The sequence below is a fragment of the Coregonus clupeaformis genome, chromosome 31, assembly GCF_020615455.1.
Source record: "Coregonus clupeaformis isolate EN_2021a chromosome 31, ASM2061545v1, whole genome shotgun sequence".
Taxonomy (NCBI): Eukaryota; Metazoa; Chordata; class Actinopteri; order Salmoniformes; family Salmonidae; genus Coregonus; species Coregonus clupeaformis.
In genome coordinates this window covers 43,666,854-43,685,105 of record NC_059222.1, presented here as the reverse complement: position 1 = coordinate 43,685,105, position 18,252 = coordinate 43,666,854, and the positions used below count along the sequence as shown (strand labels likewise).

Sequence of the window (18,252 nt, the reverse complement as noted above, 5' to 3'; positions counted from 1 at the left end):
CAACACTACATAAAGAGAGACACCACAACACTACATAAAGAGAGACACCACAACACTACACAAAGAGAGACACCACAACACTACATAAAGAGAGACACCAGAACACTACATAAAGAGAGACACCAGAACACCACATAAAGAGAGACACCACAACACTACATAAAGAGAGACACCACAACACTACACAAAGAGAGACACCACAACAATACATAAAGAGAGACACCAACCACAACACTACATAAAGAGAGACACCAGAACACTACATAAAGAGAGACACCAGAACACCACATAAAGAGAGACACCACAACACTACATAAAGAGAGACACCACAACACTACATAAAGAGAGACACCACAACACTACATAAAGAGAGACACCACAACACTACATAAAGAGAGACACCACAACACTACACAAAGAGAGACACCACAACACTACATAAAGAGAGACACCAACCACAACACTACATAAAGAGAGACACCAGAACACTACATAAAGAGAGACACCAGAACACCACATAAAGAGAGACACCACAACACTACATAAAGAGAGACACCACAACACTACACAAAGAGAGACACCACAACACTACATAAAGAGAGACACCACAACACTACATAAAGAGAGACACCAGAACACCACATAAAGAGAGACACCACAACACTACATAAAGAGAGACACCACAACACTACATAAAGAGAGACACCACAACACTACATAAAGAGAGACACCACAACACTACACAAAGAGAGACACCACAACACTACATAAAGAGAGACACCACAACACTACATAAAGAGAGACACCACAACACTACATAAAGAGAGACACCACAACACTACACAAAGAGAGACACCACAACACTACATAGAGACACCACAACACTACATAAAGAGAGACACCACAACACTACATAAAGAGAGACACCACAACACTACATAAAGAGAGACACCACAACACTACATAAAGAGAGACACCACAACACTACATAAAGAGAGACACCACAACACTACATAAAGAGAGACCTAAGACAACAACACAGCATGGCAGCAACACAACATGGTAGCAGTACAAAACATGGTACAAACCTTATTGGGCACAGACAACAGCACAAAGTTCAAGAAGGTAGAGACAACAATATAACACGCGAAGCAGCCACAACTGTCAATCCAGGACTGTAACACCTCTGGTCTGTCTAGATGGTGACCCCTGAACCCCTGGTCTGTCTAGATGGTGACCCCTGAACCCCAGGTCTGTCTAGATGGTGACCCCTGAACCCCAGGTCTGTCTAGATGGTGACCCCTGAACCCCAGGTCTGTCTAGATGGTGACCCCTGAACCCCAGGTCTGTCTAGATGGTGACCCCTGAACCCCTGGTCTGTCTAGATGGTGACCCCTGAACCCCAGGTCTGTCTAGATGGTGACCCCTGAACCCCTGGTCTGTCTAGATGGTGACCCCTGAACCCCTGGTCTGTCTAGATGGTGACCCCTGAACCCCAGAGGAAGTCTAGTGCTGATGGAGAATTGTGTGTTATTATTAAAGACACAGTATATGTGTGTGTGTGTGTGTGTGTGTGTGTGTGTGTGTGTGTGTGTGTGTGTTTGTGTGTGTGTGTGTTTGTGTGTGTGTGTGTGTGTGTCTGTGTGTGTGTGTCTGTGTGTGTGTGTTTGTGTGTGTGTGTGTGCGTATGTGCATGGGTGGCTGTGTTTGCTTGTGTGGCTGTGTGTGTGTGTGTGTGTGTGTGTATGGCTGTGGATGTGTTGAACTATACTTGTGGGGTCCAGAAATTCCCACAAAAATACTAAACAAACAAAAATCTGACCAACTGGGGACATTTTGTTAGTCCCCACAAGGTTAAATGCTATTTCTAGGGGGTTTAGGGTTGAGGTTAGAATTAATGTTAGTGTTAGGGTTAGAATTAGGGTTAGGGGTTAGGAGCTAGGATTAGTTTTAGGGTTAGGGTTAGGAGTTAGATTCGTTTTAGGATTGGGGTTAGGAGCTAGGATTAGGTTTAGGGTTGGGGTTAGGAGCTAAGATTAGTTTTAGGGTTGGGGTTAGGAGCTAGGATTAGGTTTAGGGTTATGGTTATGTGTTACAGGAGGGGGTCGCAGTTCCGGAGCGACCCACTAGGTGTCATCCTCTGACAACCTTAGGCACCTCCTTACTCACAGTCGGGACTAATCATCATCCTATTGGTGTCACCTGTGTCTATCGGTTCACCTGTGTATTTATGCCCTCACTTCCCTGTGTTCCCTTTCTCAGTTTTATCTGCTAGTTTCTTGATGTCAAGCAGTACTAATCAGTGTCTGATCGCGAGACGTATGTACAGGTACTTGAGAAGTGTTCTCCCTGTTTCATTGTTGTTTTCAGTCATAGTTAGTATTTCATATTTTTGCTGTTATCCTGTTTTTGGAGACCAATTTGCTACAACTTTATTTTTCGTGATAAGTCCGTTATTTTGTATCCTGGTTTTGGGACCACCAGAAAATATCCTTGTTTTAACATCTTTGCCTACTGCCTACTGTCTATCCTGCACCTGGGTCACACCTCACACCAACCCTTATAGTTAGGAGATAGGATTAGGTTTAGGGTTAGGGTTAGGAGCTAGGATTAGGTTTAGGGTTAGGAGCTAGGATTAGGTTTAGAGTTAGGAGCTAGGATTAGGTTTAGGGTTAGGAGCTAGGATTAGGTTTAGGGTTAGGGTTAGGGAAAATAGGGTTATGAATGGGACTGAATTGTCTGTCCCCACAAGGTCAGTTATACACGACTCTGTGTGTGTTTGAGTGTGTGTGTGTGTGTGTGTGTGTGTGTGTGTGTGTGTGCGTGGCTGTGTGTGTGTGTGTGTGTGTGTGTGCGTGGCTGTGTGTGTGTGTGTGTGTGTGTGCGTGGCTGTGTGTGTCTGTGTGTGTGTGTCTGTGTGTGTGTGTCTGTGTGTGTGCGTGGCTGTGTGTGTGTGTGTGTGTGTGTGTGTGTGTGTGTGTGTGTGTGTGTGTGTGTGCATGGCTGTGTGTGTCTGTGTGTGTGTGTCTGTGTGTGTGCGTGGCTGTGTGTGTGTGTGTGCGTGGCTGTGTGTGCAATGTTCAGACAGCGACGGAGGTGTTGATGAGTTAACACCCTGTCTTGAGAGGATAGGAGAGACAGATTGGGATCTTTACTGTAACGCTTCAACTGGTGCTATCAACCCTGGGCTCGCTGGCTGGCTGGGACCTGTCATTCACATCAATGTGCTGATATGGAGGGAGCGAGGGATTGGCTAAGTGTTCTACTATCTGAGGATGAATAGGTTTTCCCCCGACCTACAGTGTGTGAGTGTGTGCGTGTGTGTGTGTGTGTGTGTGTGTGTGTGTGTGTGTGTGTGTGTGTGTGTGTGTGTGTGTGTGTGTGTGTGTGTGTGTGTGTGTGTGTGTGTGTGTGTGTGTGTGTGTGTGTGTGTGTGTGTGTGTGTGTGTGTGTGTGCATCCATGCGTTTATATGCAGACCTTGAGGGACTTCAACCCGGAGGAGCAAAGCATTGTGGAACAGATGCAGGGTGAACATGACTAGGGGATTGTGGGATTGTTAATGTAGGTTTCTTGTCTTGGTTAGTCATGCTAGGCTGGTCTGTCTCTCCCGAAACCAACTGAGCCCGTCAGGCAGAACCAACCAGTCACCATAAGAGAGTAATGCACGAAAACACACACACACACACACACACACACAAACACACACACATTCAAATGCACAAACGCGCATGCCCTTACAAATAATAAAGTGTCAAATAGCTGTTTTCACATGTTGAGCTTAAATTTCACACGTGAAATCATATTTTTACATTTAGAGTTCAAATCTTATCACCACCTTCTCACATAATAAACCTCACATGTGAATTGCAGTTTATATGTGAAATTTGAGGTTTGACATGTTAAAAACAATCACGTTAAAATCTAATTTGCTGTTTCACATGTAAGAAAACTCCAAATGTAAAAATCTCACTTTCACATGTGGAATTGCAGATTCACATGCGGGCTTGAAATAATGTTATTTTCCTCACATGTGAAAAGAAGGTGTTACAGTTTTTTTTCAATTGTTTAAGCACAATTTTGAAAACAGGGCCCGGTTTGTCAAAACACTACACACAATTAGCACAACCCTACACCAAAGTAGCACAACACTTCAGATCATTTGCAAAATGGAACACTTTTGTCAAAACTATACACGACTTCATAAAAACAATATTTTCTTACCATACGAAACACACACATTTCATATGACTTCAATCTTTTTTAGGCAGCTACACACTGCTGTTGCTAACCTAAAACACTTTTAGCAAGTCTAATTCTCAGTGATTAGAGTACTGTAAATGAAGTACACAGAGAAAGTGCAACTATGCAAACACTACACAAGACCAATGCTGCAGACTGAGGAAAATATCATTTATTTCTCTCCATATACCCAAATCAGTCAACATGTCAACATGGAGAATCACAACAAAACATGTCCCAGTTTTCATGCTACTACAGTAGTGTGCATAACACTGTTAGCTCAGCAAACAACAGACAAACGTAAAATACTGTATCCAGTACAGGTTACAATTACAGTAAATAACAACAACAACAAACAAAAAAATAATTTGAAAAAAACGGACAATATTGTACAGAAAATACTACTGTAAACATACTGTACATTATCTCTTCGCCTAGCTGGATCTGGCCAGAGAATTTCATCAACATCACAAGCAATATCCTCATTAGCAAGACAACGCGGGAAGAACCGTCTTGAATGTCGAATCCATCCTTGCACAGCTGCGGCGTCGACTTGGTCACAGGCGTCCTCCATGGCCTGAATGAGGGGTACCTGAGCCTGGGGCTGGAGATTGTAAACCTTCCACCGCCATGCAGAGAAAAACTCTTCGATAGGGTTTAGAAACGGAGAGTATGGTGGAAGGTATAGTACTGTCAACTGTGGATGGTGTTGAAACCAGTTCTGGACCAAAGCAGAGCGGTGGAATGACACATTGTCCCAGATGACAGTGTATTGCATCTGGTGCATTTCATTACCTGCTGTGACGATGTGGTGCAATCGGTCCAAAAATGCGAGAATGTGAGGTGTGTTGTAAGGGCCCATTTTGGCATGATGGAGGAGAACCCCATGCTGTGAAATGGCAGCGCAAAGGGTGATGTTACCCCCACGTTGCCCTGGGACATTGATTATAGCCCTGTGGCCAATTATATTTCTGCCTCTCCTTCTTGCTTTTGTGAGGTTGAACCCTGCCTCATCAATATATATGAATTCATGCAGGATTTCCTCACCATCCATCTGCAAAACTCTCTGAAATACAGTGAAAGACACGATTGTGTAGTTCAGGATAGGTCTAGTATACAGTCAATGTAAAAAAGTCATGTGTGCAGTATGCAACATCACAGTGCTAAAGTGAACAATACAAACCTCCACATACTCATGCCGCAGCCGTTTGACCCTCTCTGAATTCCGCTCAAAAGGCACTCGATAAAGTTGTTTCATTTGAACCTGATGTCTTTTCAGGATGCGTGCCAGTGTTGACTGAGAGACCTGATGGACATTATTGAAAATGGCATGGTCACCGATAATGTTGGCTTGTAGTTCTCTGAGCCTGATAGCATTATTGGCCAAAACCATGTTTATTATCTCTCTCTCTTGTTCTTGCGTGAATATGGGCCCCCTTCCTCCTTGTTGTTCCCGACCCTCAATCCTATGTAGAGAATAATACATGTAACTTACTGTACAAAGTCACAGGAAGGGGTATGTCACGCTCTGGCTCCGGGACTCTGTAATTTGAGCCAGGGTGTGTTCATTCGTTGGGTGTATTTCTATGTTTGTATTTCTGTTGGGTTTATTTCTATGTTTGGTCAATGACTCCCAATCGGAGGTAACGAGTGTCAGCTGTCGGCTCGTTATCTCTGATTGGGAGCCATATTTAATCTGTATGTTTTCCTGTGGGTGTTGTGGGTTTTTGTTCCGTTTCGGTATGTTTAACCGTTGGACTTCACGAGTCGTGTTTTGGTTTGTTCGTTACGTTAATTAAAATAAAGTCATGTTTGTATCACACGCTGCGCCTTGGTCCGCTTCCTGTAACGACGATCGTGACAGGGTATCACAAGTGCTGATATGGTGCATACAATAAGCGGCTGATTACTGTAACTGTAGACAGATCTTCTTTTACCTGTTTTCCTGTCGAAAAGTCCTTATGACAGATGCCTCTGTATATCTGCTAAGATTTGGCTGAACTCTCAGTCCAGCCTCCCTCAGCATCAATCCGTGGTTCACAACATGGTCCACTAGTGTTGCACGAATGTCATTTGATAAGTTTGGTCCTCTTCTTCTTTGTGCACGTTCTCCTCCTGCTTCAGGTTCTTTGGCTCGGCCTCTGCCTCTTCCTCTACCTCCTTCTCCTCCTCCTCCTCCTCCTCTGTGTACTCCTCCTCTCACCCTCACTCTTCTTCTGACTCCTTCCATTTTGGTTGAAGGCAGGTGAACCTACCTGCTGCATTTTTATAGTGCTTAAACCTGATTGGTGTGTCTACAATTTAGCAATCATGTGTTTGTGCACCTGATGGCTGTGTTTAACAGATTGGCTCATAGGTGTGGTAATTTGACAGTCAGTGCTTTGGAGTTGCAAGGAAGTGACATCATGATATACTTCTGTGTCTGATGTATACAAGTGTGTTTAGTGTTTTGCAAATCACTGTGTGTAATGTTTTGCAAATAGTGTGAAGCTGACAATGTGTTTACAGTTGTGCAAATCTAGCCTTGTGTTTTGCTCCTTGAGTGTAAGGTTTTGCTAATTGTGGGAAAAGTTAAATTTTAGTGTGTAAGCAATCGTAAAAAACTGTAACATGTTGCACTGGCAATGTTTCCACCGGTGGAATTAGGGTGACTACATCTAAACAGCCCAAGTGAGGGACAAGGGAACGATTTTGCAGGACATTCGCGGAACAGTGGACAGAATACATTTTCTTGGGGCAGGTTAATGGCTCATGTTCAAATGGCGACATAGTTCTGCTGTGTGAAGGTCACTGCCTGTTAAAAGGGCAATCCTTAGTTGCTACATATTATTATTTTTTTACTTACCCATTGATTCTTGAAGAATATACCTTATAAATGCCTCATGATCTTTTAGTTCAACGGTCATTCCCCATCAGAACCCAAAATAGAAGCCTGTTTTACTCCAATGTTTGTAAACAACCACTCAAAACATGGTTACAACTAAAATGTAGATATCATGGTATGGTCAGCCATTGCATCCACAGCTCTGTCTATGAATTTGAGTGGTTAAAATTTCTCCAGGCCCATCCCACTTTTTACTGAAACTGTGGCTAGGAGTAATGGTGTTATTATATGGTGCAATCCTGTAGTGAGTGAGTTACTTTTGTGGCATTTGTATCAAGCAGAACTACTGAAGTCGAGAAGAAAATTATTGCAAACAAAAATAATGATATTGAAAGCAAAGCATAAACCCCAAACTATTCATAGCGCAACAAAATATTGCAAGGAAATCATTTCAAAATGCAAGAAAGAAAAAAAATTTGTAAATGGATGGAAATTTTGGGTTATGATACCATTGCCTTTGCTTTTGCTGGATTTTTTTCCAGTTGCAAGTTTTGTCACATTCATTCCAGCAATGTAGCACCCTGGCTGCATCCTACTGCTGGTTGGCCTCTGAAGCTGGGTCAGTCCTGGTCAGTCCTGGTCCGTCCTGGTCGGTCCCTAGATGGGAGAACAGATCAGATGTAGCTGGAAGTAGTGAGAAAATAAACGTGAAAAAGAAACGTGTGAAAACCAAATGTCACGTGGGAAAGAAGAAAAAAAAAAATCACGAAGGAAAAACACTTGTAAAATAAAAAATAAAAATATTCAGTGATTTGTCCGAATGTTTTTTGCAAATATTTTGTTCATGTGTTTTTTTTTTTTTGTAAGGGTGCACACAAACACACACACACACACACACACACACACACACACACACACACACACACACACACACACACACACACACACACACACACACACACACACACACACACACACAGACAGACATCTGGAAGTCATTGAGCTATACTATATTACACACTCTTACATAGTGACCTTTACATAGTGACTTTTGCATAGTGATCTTTACATATTGACCTTTACATAGTGACCTTTACATAGTGACCTTTACATAGTGACCTTTACATAGTGACCTTTACATATTGACCTTTACATAGTGACCTTTACCTCAGAGAAATAAAGAATGTTTACCCAAACCATCACTACCATCTGAAAATCAAATTATATCACATTCTATTTGCCACATGCGCTGAAACAGGTGTAGACCTTACCGTGAAATGCTTACTTACAAGCCCTTAACCAACAATGCAGTTTTAAGAAAATATTTACTAAATAAACTGAAGTAAAAAGAAAGTAACACAATAAAATAACAATAATGAGGCTATATACAGGGGGTACCGGTACAGAGTCCATGTACGGGGGTACAGGTTAGTCGAGGTAATTGAGGTAAAATGTACATATAGGTAGGAGTAAAGTGGCTATGCATAGATAATAAACAGAGAGTAGCAGCACCGTAAAACATTTAAACGGGGGGTCAATGCAAATAGTCCGGGTAGCCATTTGATTAACTGTTTAGCAGTCTTATTGCTTGGGGGTAAAATCTGTTAAGGAGCCTTTTGGACCTAGACTTGGCGCTCCAGTATCTCATTTCAAACCGGGGGTTTTAACACCAAGGCTATTTCAAAGCATTGATGTGAACTATTAAATGAACTAGCTTTGTTTTTGAAGTAACCGCTTGGGAGTCTTTGGGGAGCTGTTCTGCTGAGACAAAATAACAACAACTGCAATATTCTCGAAGGATATCTGGAGAATCTGAGATACGGAGGAAAGGAGTGGCAGCGGGCATTTTTATCGTTGAGTAATGCCCTTGTGGGAGAAATTGAGCGCTTTCTTTTTTAAATTTGACGACTACAACTAGGCCCACAATTTGATGTTTAACAGAGTAGCAGCAGCGTAAAAAGATGGGGTGGGGGTGGGGGGAGGCAGTACAAATAGTCCGGGTAGCCATGATTAGCTGTTCAGGAGTCTTATGGCTTGGGGGTAGAAGCTGTTGAGAAGCCTTTTAGACCTAGACTTGGCACTCCTGTACCGCTTACTGTGCGGTAGCAGAGAGAACAGTCTATGACTAGGGTGGCTGGAGTCTTTGACAATTTTGAGGGCCTTCCTCTGACACCGCCTGGTATAGAGGTCCTGGATGGCAGGAAGCTTGGCCCCAGTGATGTACTGGGCCGTACAAGGCACTACCTTCTGTAGTGCCTTGCGGTCGGAGGCCGAGCAGTTGCCATACCAGGCGGTGATGCAACCAGTCAGGAAGCTCTCGATGGTGCAGCTGTAGAACTTTATGAGGATCTGAGGACCCATGACAAATATTTTCAGTCTCCTGAGGGGGAATAGGCTTTGTCGTGCCCTCTTCACGACTGTCTTGGTGTGTTTGGACCATGATAGTTTGTTGGTGATGTGGACACCAAGGAACTTGAAGCTCTCAACCTGTTCCACTACAGCCCCGTCGATGAGAATGGGGGCGTGCTCAGTCCTCTTTTTTTTTCCTGTCGTCCACAATCCTCTTCTTTGTCTTGGTCACGTTGAGGGAGAGGTTGTTATCCTGGCACCACACGGCCAGGTCTCTGACCTCCTCCCTATAGGCTGTCTCATCATTGCCGGTGATCAGGCCTACCACTGTTGTGTCGTCGGCAAACTTAATGATGGTGTTGGAGTCGTACCTGGCCATGCAGTCATGGGTGAACAGGGAGTACAGGAGGGGACTGAGCACGCACCCCTGAGGGGCCCCGTGTTGAGGATCAGCGTGGCAGATGTGTTGTTACCTACCACTACTACCACTACTACCACTACCGCTACTACTACTACTACTACTACTACTACTACTACTACCACTACCGCTACTACTACTACTACTACTACTACTACTACTACTACTACTACTACTGCTACTACTACTACTGCCGCTACTACTACTGCTACTACTACTACTACTACTACTACTACTACTACTACTACTACTACTACTACTACTACTACTACTACCACTACTACTACTACTACTACTACTACTACTACTACTACTGCTACTGCTACTACTACTACTACTACTACTACTACTGCTACTACTGCCACTACCACTACTACTACCACTACTACTATTACTACTACTGCCACTACTACTACTATTACTACTACTACTAGCACTACTACTACAACTACCACTACAACCACTACTACTACCACAACTACTAATGCAACCACTACTACTGCTAATACTACTACTACTACTACTACTACTACTACTACTACTACTACTACTACTACTACTACTACTACCACTACTACTACTACTACTACTCCCTTGCCCTCTCCTCTCCTCTCCTCTCCTCTCCTCTCCTCTCCTCTCCTCTCCTCTCCTCTCCCTCTCCTCTCCTCTCCTCTCCTCTCCTCTCCTCTCCTCTCCTCTCCTATCCTCTCCTACTACCACTACTACTACTACTACTACTACTACTACTACTACTACTACTACTACTACTACTACTACTACTACTACTACTACTACTACTACTACTACTACTAGCACTACTACTACTACCACTACTACTACTACCACTACCACTACTACTACTACTACTACCACTACTACTACTACTACTACCGCTACTACTACTACTACCACTACTACTACTACCACTACTACTACTACCACTACTACTACTACTACTACTACTACTACTACTACTACCATTGCTACCACTACTACTACCACTACTACTGCCACTACCACTACCACTACTATTACTACTACTACTAGCACTACTACTACTACTACCGCTACTACTACTAGCACTACTACCACTACCACTACTACTACTACCACAACTACTAATGCAACCACTACTACTGCTAATACTACTACTACTACTACTACTACTACTACTACTACTACTACTACTACTACTACTACTACTACTACTACTACTACTACTACTACTACTACTACTACTCCCCTGCCCTCTCCTCTCCTCTCCTCTCCTCTCCTCTCCTCCTCCTCTCCTCTCCTCTCTCCTCTCCTCTCCTCTCCTCTCCTCTCCTCTCCTCTCCTCTCCTCTCCTCTCCTCTCCTACTACCACTACTACTACTACTACTACTACTACTACTACTACTACTACTACCATTACCACTACTACTACTACTACTACTACTACTACTACTACTACTACTACTACTACTACTACTACTGCTGCTGCTGGTCCACTACTACTACTACTACTACTACTACTACTACTACTACTACTGCTGCACTACTACTACTACTACTACTACTACTACTACTACTACTACTACTACTACTGGTCTACTACTACTACTACTACTACTACTACTACTACTACTACTACTACTACTACTACTACTACTACTGGTCCACTACTACTACTCTGCTACTACTGGTCCTCTGTAGCTCAGCTGGTAGAGCACGGCGCTTGTAACGCCAAGGTAGTGGGTTCGATCTCCGGGACCACCCATACACAAAAAAAAATAATGTATGCACGCATGACTGTAAGTCGCTTTGGATAAAAGCGTCTGCTAAATGGCATATGTATGTATGTATATGTACCACTGCCACTACTAGGGGTATTGGGATACGGCCCGTGTCTGTATAGGTGTTGTGTGTTCATTATTTCTAGAAGGTGTGTGTGTTTTGGAGCCACACACACCTTTGTGAACATACACAGCTATTGTTATCAAAACCAGAGTTTTTCTTATTAACTAAAAACATATTGTGATGTCACGAGAGGCTGTGTCCTGGAGGGACGTTACATCCCCCTGAGGTGGCTGCAAACCCAGACAGCTATGGCTCCATCTGCTGGTATGGTCGGGAACTCCACCCCTCTATGGCCAATCTTCCCACGCAGCTGAAACAAATGAGGAGCTGATGAGCTGAAGGTTTGGGAAGGGAAGAGACACAGTCTCCAACCTGGGCTCTCTGGAGGACAAAGAGTGCTGCACGTCCACTTCCATGAGGAATATAAGGATTTGGAGATACTTACCTTTGGGAAATACTCACCTTTGGATATATGCACCTGTGGAAATACGTGAGAGACATTTGGAAGGACTTTTTTGCTGGGTTGGCCACTAGCTGCAACGTGGACTACAGTAAGGCTGGGGAAAAGTTATCTGAGCGAGTGAGAATTATGACTTTGGATGTGGAAGAGACATCCCTGAACTGTTAACCCTTAAAGAGCCACAAGAGAACAGAATTTTGTTATATTTTCGTTAATTTCCCAAGACCTATAATAAAATCCTTGTTTTGTTTGAACCTTGTCTCCTTGCACTACTTGAGCAACCCCGCTGAAAGCTGTGTAGCCTCTCGTGACGTCACAGATGGTGGAGAATACGGGCACGCTCAGCGTTAATAGTGCATGTCAGAGGAGGATACCGAAGGTTTGATCACCCAGTTTTCCAAGTTGGCCGTAGGCTCCCCGCCCGACTGAAATGGAGGACATATTGAAAGCCCTTGTTGCTGGCCAGCAAGCCCAGATGCAAGCAAACGTGGCTCTCTTGGAGGAGCAAAAGAAAGCCAACCTTCTGAAGGCAGAGGAATTGCAGTTGCAGAGACAGAGGTGGTCCAAAATACCCGCCCAATAAAGGCAAGTGACTTTATATCTAAGATGGGAGCTACCGATGACATTGAGGCATACCTGCATGCATTTGAGGCCACGGCCACTAGGGAAGCCTGGCCCAAGCAACAGTGGGTTGGTCTGTTAGCCCCCTTTCTAACCGGGGGAATCGCTGAATGCTGTCCGGGACCTGGGCCCTGACCAGGTTACTGACTATGATGCCCTGAAGTCTGAGATCCTCAGCAGATATGGACTCACAAAGTTTGGTATGGCCCAGCGCTTTCACAGCTGGACCTTCCAACCAGACCAACCTCCTCGGGCGCAGATGCATGAACTTGTCCGAATCGCAAGGAAATGGCTGGATCCGCAGAGGAATACAGCAGCGGCGGTGGTGGAGGCCGTTGTGGTGGATCGTTACCTACGCGCCCTGCCTTATGAGGCAAAACGGTTCATCAGTCAACAGGCCTTGACCACGGCTGATCTGACCGTGGAAGCTGTGGAAAAGTACCAGGCCACAGCGGAGATGCTGAATGCTTCCCGAAAAGACCCCAGGAGTGCGGCCCCACCACAAATGGGGAAGAACCCGTCCAAAGGACCCCCAAGGTCTCGAACCCAGCCACGTCAGGACTTATCCCGGCTCCAGGGGGAGCCAGAAACCAGGCGGGTCCAAGAAGAGTACACCAGGAGGGGGAAACTTCGACAGTGTTACCGGTGTGGGGAGATGGGACATATCTCCTGGCAGTGTGGGAAGCCAGCCGATGAACCTATGCCCACTGCGGAGTCCTCCAGCTCAGCACCCACACACCGTTTTGCCTCGCTCTTGGGAGTCGTAGATGGCGGCCCAGATCGACCCCCCCACCTGCCCGGTAACTGTGAATCACCATGATGTGGAGGCCTTACTGGATTCTGGTAGCCGGGCCACCCTGGTGCGTAAGGATTTGGTGGGCCCAACGTGTCTGACCCCGGGGAAAGTCCTCCCAGTTTCCTGTGTCCATGGGGACACCAGAGAATACCCCATTACTGAACTTACAATGACCAGCACACGGGGAACCATACACACGACGGCGGGGGTGGTTGATTCCCTCCCCGTCCCTGTCCTAATTGGACGAGACTGCCCAGCCTTTTACCCACTCTGGAGAGAGTCTCAGGAGAGGATAACCCGAGTACCTCGGAAACGGAGAGGCAAGACTCATCCTGGGAAGGCTCCGGTGCAATCCTCCGAGTTACTCACTCCCGCCCCGGGCTCTGATAGGGATGGCAGGTGCCCAGACCGACACAGAGACGGAGCTACAGAATCTGGACAAAGAACTGTCTGGTCTGAAGGGGACCGCTGAGAGGTATCGTTTGTTAAAGCAACAGTTAGACATGAAGACAGAAGAGTTAGATATCCTCCAGGCTAAACTCCAACAGAGCTCCTTCCTAAGCAACAGGAGGAGCTGGAGAGGCTGCGCAGGACCATCGAGGAGTGTGAGGAGACCCTGCGCAGTAGTAAGGAGGTCCAGAAGAAGGCAGAGGAGAAGTACAAGGTGTTGGAGAACAAGATGAAGAATGCGGAGGCAGAGAGAGAGAAGGAACTGAAAGCTGCTCAACAGAAGCTAAACTCTGCTAAAACCAAGGCTGATGCGTTCAGTAAGAAACTCAAGGAGAGACAACAGGAGGCTGAGTCCCTGGTCCTAGAGTTGGAGGAGTTGAAGAGAGAGCAGTCTGGCAAGCACCACGGCAATGCGGACGCCCTCTCCCGGCGTGATGCCTTCTTCGCTGCCTTTACCCCGACGAGGACGTCGGTCCCGAGGAGGGGGATGTGTGATGTCACGAGAGGCTGTGTCCTGGAGGGACGTTACATCCCCCTGAGGTGGCTGCAAACCCAGACAGCTATGGCTCCATCTGCTGGTATGGTCGGGAACTCCACCCCTCTATGGCCAATCTTCCCACGCAGCTGAAACAAATGAGGAGCTGATGAGCTGAAGGTTTGGGAAGGGAAGAGACACAGTCTCCAACCTGGGCTCTCTGGAGGACAAGAGTGCTGCACGTCCACTTCCATGAGGAATATAAGGATTTGGAGATACTTACCTTTGGGAAATACTCACCTTTGGATATATGCACCTGTGGAAATACGTGAGAGACATTTGGAAGGACTTTTTGCTGGGTTGGCCACTAGCTGCAACGTGGACTACAGTAAGGCTGGGGAAAAGTTATCTGAGCGAGTGAGAATTATGACTTTGGATGTGGAAGAGACATCCCTGAACTGTTAACCCTTAAAGAGCCACAAGAGAACAGAATTTTGTTATATTTTCGTTAATTTCCCAAGACCTATAATAAAATCCTTGTTTTGTTTGAACCTTGTCTCCTTGCACTACTTGAGCAACCCCGCTGAAAGCTGTGTAGCCTCTCGTGACGTCACAATATTTATTCCCACCTTCTTGACATCGTCATCATTACTTAGCTATAAATAAAATAAAACACATATTTATATTCAAGAATAGAAAAGTAGTAGTCTGCGGTCTCTCCTCCCCACCCTCCCCTCCCCTCCTCTCCCCACCCTCCCCTCCCTTCCCCTCCCCTCATCTCCCCTGCTCTCCTCTCCTCTCCTCTCCTCTCCTCTCCTCTCCTCTCCTCTCCTCTCCTCTCCTCTCCTCTCCTCTCCTCTCCTCTCCTCTCCTCTCCCCTCTCCTCTCCTCTCCTCTCCCCTGCCCTCCTCTCCACTCCTCTCCTTTCCACTCCACTCTCTCTTCTCCTCTCCTCTCCTCTCCTTACTCTGGGCTCTGGAGTCTATAATCAGGGCCAACACACCTTTTCTTTTCCAGCCTTTCTCCACTCTCACCGCTTCCTTCCCTACCTTCCACCATCCTCCCCTACCCTACACACTCCACAGGGGCGCTACTCTAGAGGCAACCTCCTCCATCCCCATCATCCCTGATTAAACCTCTTGAGGTTTGGGGAAATGTCATATTTTACATATTCTAATATTTCACCACACTAAACTAAGTTCCTGGAATATTCATTGTTCAAATGTCAAGGGGGCGCGTGACATGACACTGCTGGAAATCCATCTCTCCTCTCCTCTCCACTCCTCTCCCCTCCTCTCTTGTCCTCTCTTGTCCTCTCGCCACCCCTCCTCTCTTCTCCTCTCCTCCCACCTTCTCTCCTCTCCCCTCCCCTCTTCTCCTCTCCCCTCCTCACCCCTCCCCTCTTCTCCTCTCCCTTCCTCTCCCTTCTTCTCCTCTCCCCTCCCCTCTTCTCCTCTCCCCTCCTCACCCCTCCCCTCTTCTCCTCTCCCTTCCTCTCCCTTCTCTCCTCTCCCCTCCCCTCTTCTCCTCTCCCCTCCTCTCCCCTCCCCTCTTCTCCTCTCCCCTCCTCACCCCTCCCCTCTTCTCCTCTCCCTTCCTCTCCCTTCTCTCCTCTCCCCTCCCCTCCTCTCCTCTCCTCTCCTCTCCCCTCCCCTCTTCTCCTCTCCCTTCCTCTCCCTTCTTCTCCTCTCCCCTCCTCTCTTCTACTCTACTCTCTCCATTCTCCCTCCCATCATTCCTGTATCAAATGAACTAAAATACAACTAGGCCCACAATTTGATGTTTTCCTAAAGCATCTGTCATGAAGTTATTTTGGGCTGGGTGGCTGCAGTCTCTCTCTCTCTCTCTCTCTCTCTCTCTCTCTCTCTCTCTCTCTCTCTCTCTCTCTCTCTCTCTCTCTCTCTCTCTCTCTCTCTCTCTCTCTCTCTCTCTCTCTCTCTCTCTCTCTCTCTCTCTCTCTCTCTCTCTCTCTCTCTCTCTCTCTCTCTCTCTCTCTCTCTCTCTGTCTCTGTCTCTCTCTCTGTCTCTCTCTCCTTCTCTTTATTTCTCTCTCTCTCTCTCTCTCTCTCTCTCTGTCTCTCGCTCTCTCTGTCTCTCTCTCCTTCTCTTTCTTTCTTTCTCTTCTCTCTCTCTCGCTCTGTCTCTCTCTCCTCCTCTCTCGCTCTCTCTCTCTTTCTCTCGCTCTCTTTGTCTTTCTCTCTCCCTCTCTCTGTCTATCTCTCTGTCTCTCTCACTCTGTCTCCCTCTCTCTGTCCTTCTGCTTTACAATGGGAGTTTGGGAGTAGCACAGAGACAACTTTAATCCCTCTGTCTTTTCTTATTTTTTTCTGATCCCTTCCAATCAGAGCATTCTCTCAGGCAGACTAACATCTTAGAGAGAGAACACAATCCAAGCATTCTCCCAGGCAGACTAACATCTTAGATTAGAGGAGAGAGAATACAATCCAAACATTGATCCACGGGGCTACAGCTGCCCATCCCTGATGTATGTCAAAGTGTGTCAAATATGTGTGTCAAGTAAGTTGAAAACACTGCGTGATGTTCCAGGGACATCCTAATGACTCATGTTTGTTCGCAGGGCATCACCTGTGAAATCTCATGTGAAAAATATTAACATGTGAACATTTTTAATCCACATGTGAAAGGTTATTGATCACGTGAAAATCCACATGAGATAATTCATATCATTACATGTGAAGTGTTCCAATACCACATGGTTTCACGTGATTTGACATGTGAAATTTGGCATGTGAAATAAAATTGTACATGTGCAAATTCTAACCTGGAAGAGGACATTAATGTCAAAAAACAAACAAAAGTGGCACTGACCCAATGATAAAGAAGGTGAATATGCACACTCACCGGGGATATGGCTGATGTTCTCCGCTGGTGCCAATTAGATAGGCTACTGTTCGTTCAGTTAAGTTAATAATTTTGATAACTAAAAGACAGATTGGAGTCATTTCATTGTCATCTCTTTACAGCAATAGCCATTTGCTTTCCAAACAGTTTTTACGCAATTGTATTTTTAAATATTGCGATATGCCTGGCTGGGTCTCTCTGCCTTTCACTGACAGTTGCAACTCAACAATCATCTATTTGGTATTTGCAGCGCACGCTGCCTAAATTGCTGGCCCTTCCGACTGTAGGCTTTGCGATTTAAGAAGCTAATGATCCTCTGCGGCCAAATCATGCTTTCTGGTGTGGTAGCCTATTTTCTAATGATTTTGATAGACAGGAGTAAGCTAATTAGGCTATATAATATTGGCAATTTAATTCAGTTTACTTTAGGGAAAGCTTCCCCTGGCATTATGGAAATGCCGCCTATACCTTTCAATGTGGCATAAACACAACCAGTCATGATGTTTTCATCTGATTGTCAATCACTTCACAAAGGCGCTCCTGTAGGCTACCCGCGCACATTCGTCCACTCACAAAATAATCCCACATCCAAACCCCAAACAGTGCACTGTGCACCCACAATTTGATGAATGGAAAAGAGACATCAGTTACAGAACGACCCCATGTGTATTGTAACGACATTCTGCGGTTGTCATTAGGCTGTCATTACACTTGTAGCCTGAATTGATGCATCCACTGTTGTCCGCGCGTGCCTCGGTTCACACCACTCATCTCCACCTGGTCCACTGGCTTCTCAGCCTTGACAAAAATGGAAGTGTTCTCCTCAAACAACAACACCATTTGGAGCGTATACCACCCCGGTTTCCAGTCAATTCGCACATTTTTTCATGCAGTCATTTTAAAATAATGGAGCAATA

At 45.6% G+C, this 18,252-nt stretch overlaps 1 protein-coding gene across 1 annotated transcript in view; it reads left to right on the top strand.

Annotated features, from left to right (window-relative positions):
* LOC121547883 (ADP-ribose glycohydrolase MACROD2) overlaps nt 1-18,252 on the top strand; it is a 906,379-nt gene that overhangs the window by 887,147 nt on the left and 980 nt on the right. The gene's annotated exons all lie outside the window — the stretch shown is intronic.